Here is a 10,734-nt window from a genome sequence, read left to right as displayed (position 1 = left end):
CAGCCCGCTTGGCACACCAGCCTCATTCCTGAAGAAGGGCTTATGCCCGAAACATTGATTCTCCTGCTCCTCGGATGCTGCCTGACCTGCTGTGTTTTTCCAGCACATTTTTCAACCCTGGTCTCCAGCATCTGCAATCCTCACTTTCTCCTCTCTGGCTGAGGGGCAAAGTGTAAAAAAAACAAGGCATTGCAAGTCAGCAATGCTGTGTGCATCAAGGTGGAGATGAGAGACAGTGACTGCTGTGACAGCAAGCAAAGAATCCAAGATGCAGCCTGGTTTAATCTGTATGCTGGTTGTGCGTCTCCTTCCTGAAGCATTACAATGACTTGACGGTACAACCCAAGGTGCAGTATTCAACTGCAGAAGCTTTGTCTAAGTGGACTGGAGAGGGGATTCGAAGGTTCTTAGAAGAGGGAGGCATGGTGGTACAGTGGTTAGCACTGCTGCCTCTCAGCGCCAGAGACCCGGGTTCAATTCCCACCTCAGGCAGCTGTCTGTGTGGAGTTTGCACATTTTCCCCGTGTCTGCATGGGTTTCCTCCAGGTGCTCTGGTTTTCTCCCACAGTCCAAAAATATGCAGGTTAGTTGAATTGGTCATGCTAAATTGCCCGTAGTGTTAGGTAAAGGGACAAATGTAGGAGGGTGGGTTACTCTTCGGAGGGTTGGTGTGGACTTGTTGGGCTGAAGGGCCTGTTTCCACACTGTAAGTAATCTAAGCTGTCACATGGTAGATACAATGTCAATGGACGTGCGGCTGGCATGCAGGAGATGTGCCTAAAGGTATTGCTGCTTGGTGCCCAATGCGGAGGCCATTTGAAGCAAGCAGCGAGTTAACATTGCCACATTTCCCTCTGATTTCAATGTGGAGAATTCTAGCCTGTTTTTCATATTTGGTAAGATTGGAAGCTGAATATTAATGAGGTGAGTTACCGTGATAATAACTTGGTTAATAGTTTATAATCCCCCTACAATGACAACTCACCTTTGCCTATGAGAAACTCACCATAACACTTAGCAAAAGATGCAATGTGATGCTCATGACATTGAGATAGACCTCAATGGTCTTCTCATCCAGCTTTGGCCACATACCTCCTCATAGACCACATCAGTGAGACCCTTACAAGATTCTAGGTAAAAACAATGACTGCAGATGCTGGAAACCCGATACTGGATTAGTGGTGTTGGAAGAGCACAGCAGTTCAGGCAGCATCCAAGGAGCTTCGAAATCGACGTTTCGGGCAAAAGCCCTTCATCAGGAATCTGATGAAGGGCTTTTGCCCGAAACATCGATTTCGAAGCTACTTGGATGCTGCCTGAACTTCTGTGCTCTTCCAACACCACTAATCCAGAACCTTACAAGATTCTGTCCATTGCAATGATATCAGCAGCATGTAGTCTCACTAAGAGAGGTCAAGAGCATGTCAGTTTAGTCTCATTTATGGATCTAAAAGGTCCTCTAATGGGAGAATAATTGTAGTAACATGAGACATTCTTAAATTTTATTTTAAGAATGTGTGCAATTGTGTATTAACAGCTTTCCTTCAGAAAACCTGTAACTACTTTTTGAGCGTGGGAAATGTTCATGTCATCATTTAAATTGACTTCAAAGAAAGAAGTATCCCTGTCCCAAGGGATTTGGATTAGGCAGGGGGGAGGGGGTTGTTTTGAAGAAAGGAAGGATCAGAAGTTTATCTCCCATTACTGTAATAACAAAAGGCGTGAGTTACTGGCTGACTAACTTTTTCATGTCTCCAGTTTCTCAGTTCACTATCAGTGTTTCATTGTGACTTTTATTTGAAAGTCCTAGTCACCTATCTCCTGAGCAGTTCAGCAAAAGGCAACTTTAGAAATATCTATTGAACAGAAACTCTTATGCGCACAGAATCAACAAGTTGTTAAATTTCTATTCTATTAGCAAGCAATTATTTACAAACACCCTCTTGGATTTTTTTACAAATTAATCTTGTGTGTTTGTATTCAGGGCATAAAAAATATACTTGAAATAGGATTATGTGCCAGGTTATTATGACTAAAAATCTTAACTTGTCATTATGTTTGTGATATTTCTATCTTCTCAGGATATGCCAACTAAGTGTGATCTCCTTAATGTATATGACACAGGATATGCCTGTGTGACAGCAGATAAACCATTTTATCACCTTAATGCAAAATCTAATACAAAGTAATTCAGCAGTATTATATATCTGTATTATAGGCAGCAGTTTGGCCTGGCTTAATAAACGATATTTGTTTCCTTGTTTAACTTGTTATCTTGTGAATTCTTTCTTGGCAGTGATAGGTTTGCTTAAGTTAGAATTCTGAGAATGCTAAATTACAGAAACATATGACAGAATATTTAGTTAATATAAAACTGAGACTCTGTCGAACACATTGATTTTTTTGTGGTCTTATGTTACATCAAATTAACTTGTCTTTTGATTATCACCTGGTGCAGAACACTGCCTTGTGTCATATTGCACTGTTACATTTGAAGAAAAATGCATTTTTTAAGACACCAGATTGTTACCACTGCTGATTGGTTGTGCACCTGTTGAAGTCTATCATTATCTCACCTCCTCAGTGGTACGGAGTTGATTCTGAACCTGTTCACGTTAATGATTTTGGAATGTCGCATGACACATGACGTACTTTCACCATTTAAGCTGCCCTGCACCTGGCTTCTGTGAAACATTGATTTTATGTAAAGAAATGATGACACCCTCTTAAAAGCTCTCAACTTAGACACCAGATTTGCTTTTGTTCTTGTTCATGCATTCACGTCGATGCTTTGCAATATGTTGTGTCACCTTGTCAATCCAGTATTAAGTTGACTTAAACCTTAATACTTAAAACCTACTGGCATTTCTTAAATCTGATTTGAAGTAAGTTTCTGGAAATACCCATGACTAAAGCTTCTATACAGTAAGACAAGCTATTATTAGTTTATATTCTCATTATATTCATGGTCATCAAAGGGAATCTAATGGTTAATGTTGACAGGTGAAGTTTTTTTGATTAGTTAGTTGAAATATCAGAGAAACACCGGGCACTAAGTTGTTTTTAAATATTAAGTTACTTTACTTGATAACTAACTAAAATGAATCTGAACAGTTATGTCAAATAGTTGAAAAGCACACAACACCAGGTTATAGTCCAACCGGTTTAATTGGAAGCACACTAGCTTTCAGAGCGATGCTCACCACCTGATGAAGGAGTGTCGCTCTGAAAGCGAGTGTGCTTCCAATTAAACCGGTTGGACTATAACCTGGTGTTGTGTGATTTTTAACTTTGTACACCCAGTCCAATACCAGCATCTCCAAATCATGTCAAATATTTGAGTTGTGTTTTACATTCACAGCTCATAATGGGTATAATTTTGCTTTGGAGTGAAATAAGAGGTGCCAAAATTGATTACAGGGTACCAAAGAGACAGCAGACACAATGCAACCAAAATCTATAGCCACATTGCCTTTCATCAAAGACATATCAAAAATGACTTCCAGTCTACTCGGATCCCTTGGCATCATGGTAGCCCACAAACCTACCAACACACCTAAACAGCAACTAATGAACCTAAATGATCCATTAGATACCACCAGCAAAACTAACGTCATTCACAAGATACCATGCAAGAACTGTAAAAAACACTACATTGGACAAACTAGCAGGAAACGTGCCACCAGGATACATGAACATCAACCGACCACCATAACACACTATCACTAATTTCTATACATACAGACAAAGAAGGACACCACTTTGACTATGACAACACACACATCCTCGGACAGACGAAACAAAGACATTGACGAGAATTCTTAGAGGCATGGCAATCTAACCAGAACTCCATTAATAAACACATCGATTTAGACCCTATCAAAATTCCCTTGAAAAGAAAGACCGGAAACGACATCACCCACCTTAAGAAACCAAGACCTATAAATAAAGAGGCAGGACATACCACCAGTGCTTCACCAGAGACTCTCACTGATCATGTTAGCTAGTATGGTGACGGAATGTCTGAAAACAAATATTTAAGCTCAGCGAACTAACTTACAGGCTTATCAACCTGAGCTACAAATCTTCTCGAAAATCACTAAGACAGGATGTCTGGAAGGGTCAAGATCAGAATTAATTTGGATTACATTAAGAAAGAAAAGAGGCTATTTTGCACTATTGTGTGTAAGCTATAGACAATTACTAGGACAGATAAAAAAAAACAGTGAACTGCAAAGTTATAGAGTGGTGAAAATGGGAGACTTATACATCCCAATAGAGATTGGGACAGCAAGGACACAAACAGGAGGGAGGATGAAGTCATTTGGAAGTGAGTTCATGAGAATTCTATTGATCAGTATGTTTCCAGTCCAGTCTAAGGGAATGAATTGGAGCAAGTGTCAGTAAAGAAAGTTTTAGAAAATTGAAATTATGGTACCATTAGCTAGAAAGAAAAATGAGCAATCTACAGGAAAAATATCTGATTGGAAGTGGACAATTTGTAAACAAATAAGAATCAAAGATTGGCAGGCAAAGCTGTAATAGAACATAGCCTGCTTTCAAAGAAGCAATAATTTGAATATATTTGGAAGAAAAGTAGCAGAGCTCCATGATAATGAAAGAGAGGAAGATGATGCAGAAAATAGAGACTAATGACAGGTATCAGGACAATAGCAGAAGTCAGAACCAGCTGCATATAGAAGGTTTAGCACGGAGGTGTAAAGGTAACAAGAAAAGCAAAGAATTTTAGAGAAGAGACTTACAGTTTAAAAATAATGTGAAAGTCTACTGACTTCTCCACTGACACTTGATCCAATTTATTCTCATAGACAATGCTCAGCATCAAAATAGCAAACGACAAATCAGAGGATGATGGGACAGGTTGGGGACCAAAATGGAAGTCCATATCTGGAGGCAGAGGGCATGATCGAGTTACTGATGGCATGATAAGTAATTTACCAAGTCATAGTGAAAAAGAAAGTAAGCCATGAATGTTGGATGAGCATAATTGATAAAGAGGAGATGATAAAAAGGCGTTTCACTTAAAAATTAATCAGTTATCCTCAGACTAGATGGATGCACGAGAGGATGCTACAGGAGGTAAGGATAAAAATTTTAGAGGCACACAAGCAATTTTTTGTTTTCAGAACCTCTTTGGAATCAAGGACTGGAGACTTGCAAATGTTATGCTCTTGTTTAACATCCTAGAAACTACAGACTGGTCAGTTCACTGTCACTGGAGGCCCCAGTTAGCATTTCTAACAGTCATTTGGATAAGTGTGGATTACTTATGGAAATCCAGCATCAATATGTTAAAGGTAAGTCATGATTAATTGCCTTGTTTGAGTTTTTTGTTAAGGTAATAGAGAAGGTTGATGAAGGTAATGTGGCTGACATAATGTATGTGGGTTTCCAAAAGTATTTCAGTTTAATTCCTTAAAAAGGCTTGTCAGCAAAGTTAAATTTTATGAAGTGAAATGGACAGTGGCAACCTAGATGCAAATTTGATTGAATGTCAAGAAATAGAGTGTAGAAAGGTCCTTTCTTCAGCTTGGAGAAAGGTAAGTGAGCTTCATCAAGCATTGATATGAAAACCATTGCATTCTTATCTGAAACAGTGATGTGGATACGGTGGAACAGTACACCACTTCCAGATTTGCAGATAACACAAAGCATTCTGTATTTTGAAATGCGAAGAGGACAGAGATACATTTCCACAGAACACAATCTGACTGCTGGAATATTGAACAGTCCCTTTTCAGCACCTACACAGGTACTGTTCCCCAACTCTTTGGATGTTACATCGATGACTGCATCGGTGCAGCGTCCTACACCCAGGCTGGACTGGAGCAGTTCATCGACTTCACCCACAACTTCCACCCCAACCTCAAATTCACTTGGTCCATTTCAGACACCTCTCTCCCCTTTCTTGACCTCTCCATTTCCATCTCTGGCGACAGTCTCCAGACAGATGTTTACTACAAACCCACAAACTCCCATAACTACCTGGACTACACCGCCTCCACCCAGTATCCTACAAGAATTCCATCCCATTCTCCCAATTCCTCCACCTCCGCTGCATCTGCTCAGATGAGGGAACATTCCACTCGTGAGCCTCACAGACGTCCACCTATTTTGAACAACCTGCTTTTCCTCCCTCTGTCATTCACACAGCCCTCCACCACACCAGCTCCATTCCCCATTCCACTGCTCTAAACCCCCGCTCCCAATGCAATAAAGAAAGAGACCCCTTGTCCTCATCTACCACCCCACCACATCCAACACATCATCCTTCAACACTTCCGTCAACTCCAACTGGACACCAACACCAAGAACATCTTCCCCTTCCCACTCCTCTCTGACTTCCGCAAGGACTGTTCCCTTCAACAGAGTTGGTTTGCACCACTCTTCATATCAGAAATCCCCGGTACCTTCCCCTGCAACCAGAAAAGATGCAAAACCTGCCAGTGCACCACCCCCCTCACCTGCATCCAGGGCCCCAAACAGTCCTTCCAGGTGAGACAGAGGTTCAACCTGCCTCTCTACTCTGGTGAAAGTGAGTACTGCAGATGTTGGAGATTAGAGTCAAGAGTGTGGTGCTAGAAAAGCCCAGCAGGTCAGGCAGCATCCGGGGAGCAGGAAAATCAACGTTTCTGGCAAAAGCTCTTCATTAGGAATGGGGCTGGGAGCCTCGGGGGTGGAAAGATAAATTTGGGAGGAATGTGGGGCTGGGGGGTAGATAGCTGAGAGTACAATAGGTGGATTGAGGTGAGGGTAAAAGTTATAGGTTGGAGGGGAGTATGGTGCAGTTAGGTGGGAAGGAAGATGGACAGATAGGACAGATCATGAGGACAGTGCTGAGCTGGAAGGTTGGAACTGAGGTAAGGTGGGGGGAGGGGAATTGAGGAAACTCATGGAATCCGTTGATGCCATGGGGTTGGAGGGCAGAAGATGAGATGTTCTTCCTCCAGGTTTCGGATGGTAAGGGAGTGGCGATGGAGGAGGCCCAGTACCGGCATGTCCTCAGCAGAGTGGAAGGGGGAGTTGAAGTGTTCAGCCATGGGGCGGTGGGGTTGGTTGGTGCGGGTGTCCTGGAGATGTTCTCTGAAGTGCTCTGCGAGTAAGCGTTCTGTCTCCCCAATGTAGAGGAGACCGCATTGGGAGCAATGGATACAGTAATTGATGTGTGGAAGTGCAGGTGAAACTTTGATGGATATGGAAGGCTCCTTTGGTGCCTTGTTTGGAGAAGGTGGGGGGGGGGGGGGATGTGTGGGTGCAGGTTTTGCAATTCCTACAGTAGCAAATGAAGCTGTCAGGAGGGGAGAGTGGGTTGTTTGGGGGGCATGCCTCTCTTCCAACTTAGTTTACTGCATCAGATGCTCCTAATGTGCTATTCCCTCCATCGAGGAGACAGAGTGTAAACTTAGGGAACGGTTCACTGAGCATCACAGCCGGGCCCGCAGGATCTGATCAGACCTCCCAATCACTGTCCATTTCAATTCCCTTAACCATTCCCTCTCTGACATGACCATCCTTGGCCTCCTCGTATGTCAAAACGAAACACAGCGCAAATTGGAGGAACAACACCTCATCTTCTGCCTGGGCAGCCTACTGCCCGGAGGAGTCAACAGTGAGTTCTCCAATTTCAAATAACCTCCCTCCCCATCCCCCAACTCCCTTCCAGCCCCTCCCCCTCCCTTCCACTGCTCCCTGCCACCAACCAGGTTCATTCCTCCCATTGACCAACCAGGTCCTACTCTCTACTTAGCTTCACCTTTCCCCACTTCCCCACCCTACCCCCACCAGCCCCTTTAGAGCAGATGCCCCACACCCACCCCCAATCCTGAAAAAGGGTTATACCCGAAACGTCGCCATCTCCACCCCCTGATGCTGCCTGGCTTGTTGTATTCTTCAAACCTCCTGCCTGTCTATGCTGAGTGGGTGAGCTGGTGTCAGTTGAAATTTACCCCAGAAAGGTTTTAATGATGATAGGAAGAGTGAGGACAGGCAATATAATATGAAATGTAAAATTCTAAAGGGGACGTAGAGACAAAAATATCTGGAGATATCTGTATACAAATCATTGAAGATGGCAGGACATGTTCAGTAAATAGTATATGGGATTCTAAACTTTGTAAATAGCAGCACAGAGCACAAAGAAAAGGGCATGCCATGAACTTTTATAAAATATTTGTTCAGCCTCAGTTAGAGTATTGTGCCCAATTCTGTGCACTACACATTAGTACGAATGTAAAAGTTTTAGAGAGGGTGTAAAAAAATGAATGGTTCTCGGGCCAGGAGACAGCGAATAGTTTGTAAATCTGGGGGAAAAGAGGCAGAGTCAAAATTAGTTGGAGGTGTTCAAACTCATGAGGGGTCTAGACAAACAGAGAAACCACTTCCATTGATGGGAGCATTGAAAACAAGCAGGTGACAATTTCAGCCGATATCAAAAAACCACCAACAATAGAAGTAAAAACCTTCATAAAGCCATGAAAGATTGGAAATGAGAATGTGCCGGAGACAAATATAAGGAGGTTCTTAGGAAGGGTCACCAGAGCCTGAAATGTTAACTCTAATTTCTCTCCACAGATGCTGCCAGACTTGCTGAGCTTTTCCAGCAATTTCTGTTTGTTTCTGATTTACAGCATCCGCAGTTCTTTGGGTTTTTACATATATAATCATGCTCTCCGAAAAAGAATTGGAGAAGCACTGGCAGAGAGGGTGCTTGCACAACTGTGAAGAAAGACAGGCAGTGTTGAGACAAGCTGAGCTGTTCTTACAGGAAGCTAACAGGGACACAATAGGTTGAATGGCCCCCTTCTGTGTTGAAATGTATAATTCTATGAAAACAAAAAATACAAGTCAAAATACCAACGTTTATAATAATTATACCTGCAATTCATTGTAATTCGTTCAGCACAAATCTCAACCTGATATTCCACTTCCATTTTATGTTTATGTCTAAACTTTTAAATATTTTTATCCCAATATTAGATTCTAAGCTACAGACACCTCATTGACAAGAGAATCTGTAGGCATCTGGTCCTCTTGCACTTATCAGTATTGCCAATGCTGACCACAAAGAAGCGCTATTGCGCAATCCTGACCTGACAGTACTTGGTTTCTTCTTCCCTGGTAGAAAGCATCCAGCTGCCATGAAGATGGAGAGTTGGAAAAAACTTAGTGGGCTGAATGGACTAATCTTTCATTCAAAATATGGGATTGTAGCCCTGCATTACACTGTACTGATAGCACACTTGAATACACACAACTCTGTTTAGTACCCTCACAAATAAATGCTGCACACTGAATGTTGTGTCTAATAAAGGATCTGCAAATTGAAGTGAGTATTAATCACAGCTCAGCTGCAGGCATTCATGCCTCTGCATCAAGAAGTTGTGTCAGTTATTTCAAATCATGCTGAAGAGAATTGAACGAAAATCCATGTTGCTATTCCAGTCCAATACTGAGGGAATACTGCACTGTCAAAGATCCGTATTGGAATCAGACAGCATACCTAGGCTCTGTCTGCTTTCCCAAGTGGATGTAAAAGATCCCATGACAGTATTGCAAAGACAAGCAGGAATTATCCAGCATCTTGTCCAGTATCTAGCCCTGAACCAACATCACAAACCAGGTTTTCTAGCTATCACCACAGCGGTATCTGTGGGAGCTTAATGTGTACAATTTTGCTGGATGATTTCTCCATCACAACCATAACTAGGGTTTTAAAGGCACTTGATTGGCTATAAATCAATTTGAAATGTCCTGAGATATGAAAGGTGCTCTATAGATACAATTTATTTAAAGCAAGGAAGGAGAATTCCCATTGAATTGCTTTCAACCCTTTACTCAACTCTCCATGGAAGATCAGAAGAAATCTGATTACAGCCACTTAAACCACTTCTGCAGGAATTTCACCCACATTGTTGTGGGTGATTGGGAGAATTCCTATCACAGTTACTGGCATGCATGTATCAGCTATCAGAACAGATGAATGGTAATAAATACCAAGATCATAAAAGAAAGTCCTTCTTGTACAAAATAAAATTACATATTTAGTTATTTTCAGTTGAGTTTTTGCTTAACTCAGGTATGATATTAAAAATTATAAAATGTATTTAATTTCAAGCCAAGTTACTAGGAGCACAATGGTTCTATTTTTGCCCGCAACTTGAAAGCCATTGGAAATATGTCATTAGATCTGGGTGGAAGGAATACCTGTTGACAATGTTAAAAATGTGATACGCACACAGTTCCAATATGTTCTCTATAGTTCATTGTCACTGTGACAATTCTGATAATAGAAATACATTTTGGCAATGCATCTCATCACCAAGTGGTGACAATTCCAATTTCAATTCCCAATTCAGCAGATTGAAGAATGTCCATCCATTAACACAAGGCCTGTAAGATCATACTACTGCAAATATATTGAATATTGATGGATAATTATAACCCAATTATGGTGTACATTAGAATATTAAACTAACTACAGCTATTTTTTTCAGAAATGTTTTGATACTGCAAATTGATTAAAGGGAACCAAGAGACAGGAGAACGCAGGATACAGGAGAAACTGTTTAAACTTCTGATCAAATTATAAAAATGAAAGGCTGAAGAATAAGAAATCAATAATCATTACTCTTCATTAAGTAATATAAATATTAATTCAATTCTGTTTCATATTCTGAATCTAACATATTCATTCACAGCTGGATCACTGATCTC

General features: G+C 41.4%; 1 long non-coding RNA gene across 1 annotated transcript in view; it reads right to left on the bottom strand.

Moving 5' to 3' along the window:
- The window catches only part of LOC122558421, a 7,773-nt gene extending 3,815 nt beyond the window's left edge, over nt 1-3,958 (bottom strand). Inside the window, exon 1 of the long non-coding RNA XR_006314127.1 lies at nt 3,924-3,958. This is a non-coding gene — a long non-coding RNA (uncharacterized LOC122558421). The remainder of the gene's footprint in view (nt 1-3,923) is intronic.
- Nucleotides 3,959-10,734: the final 6,776 nt, after the last annotated feature.

The sequence above is a fragment of the Chiloscyllium plagiosum genome, chromosome 17 (genome assembly GCF_004010195.1).
Source record: "Chiloscyllium plagiosum isolate BGI_BamShark_2017 chromosome 17, ASM401019v2, whole genome shotgun sequence".
In the NCBI taxonomy this organism is placed as follows: Eukaryota; Metazoa; Chordata; class Chondrichthyes; order Orectolobiformes; family Hemiscylliidae; genus Chiloscyllium; species Chiloscyllium plagiosum.
The sequence above is the reverse complement of the archived record's forward strand: the minus strand, read 5'-3'. Positions and strand labels throughout refer to the sequence as shown.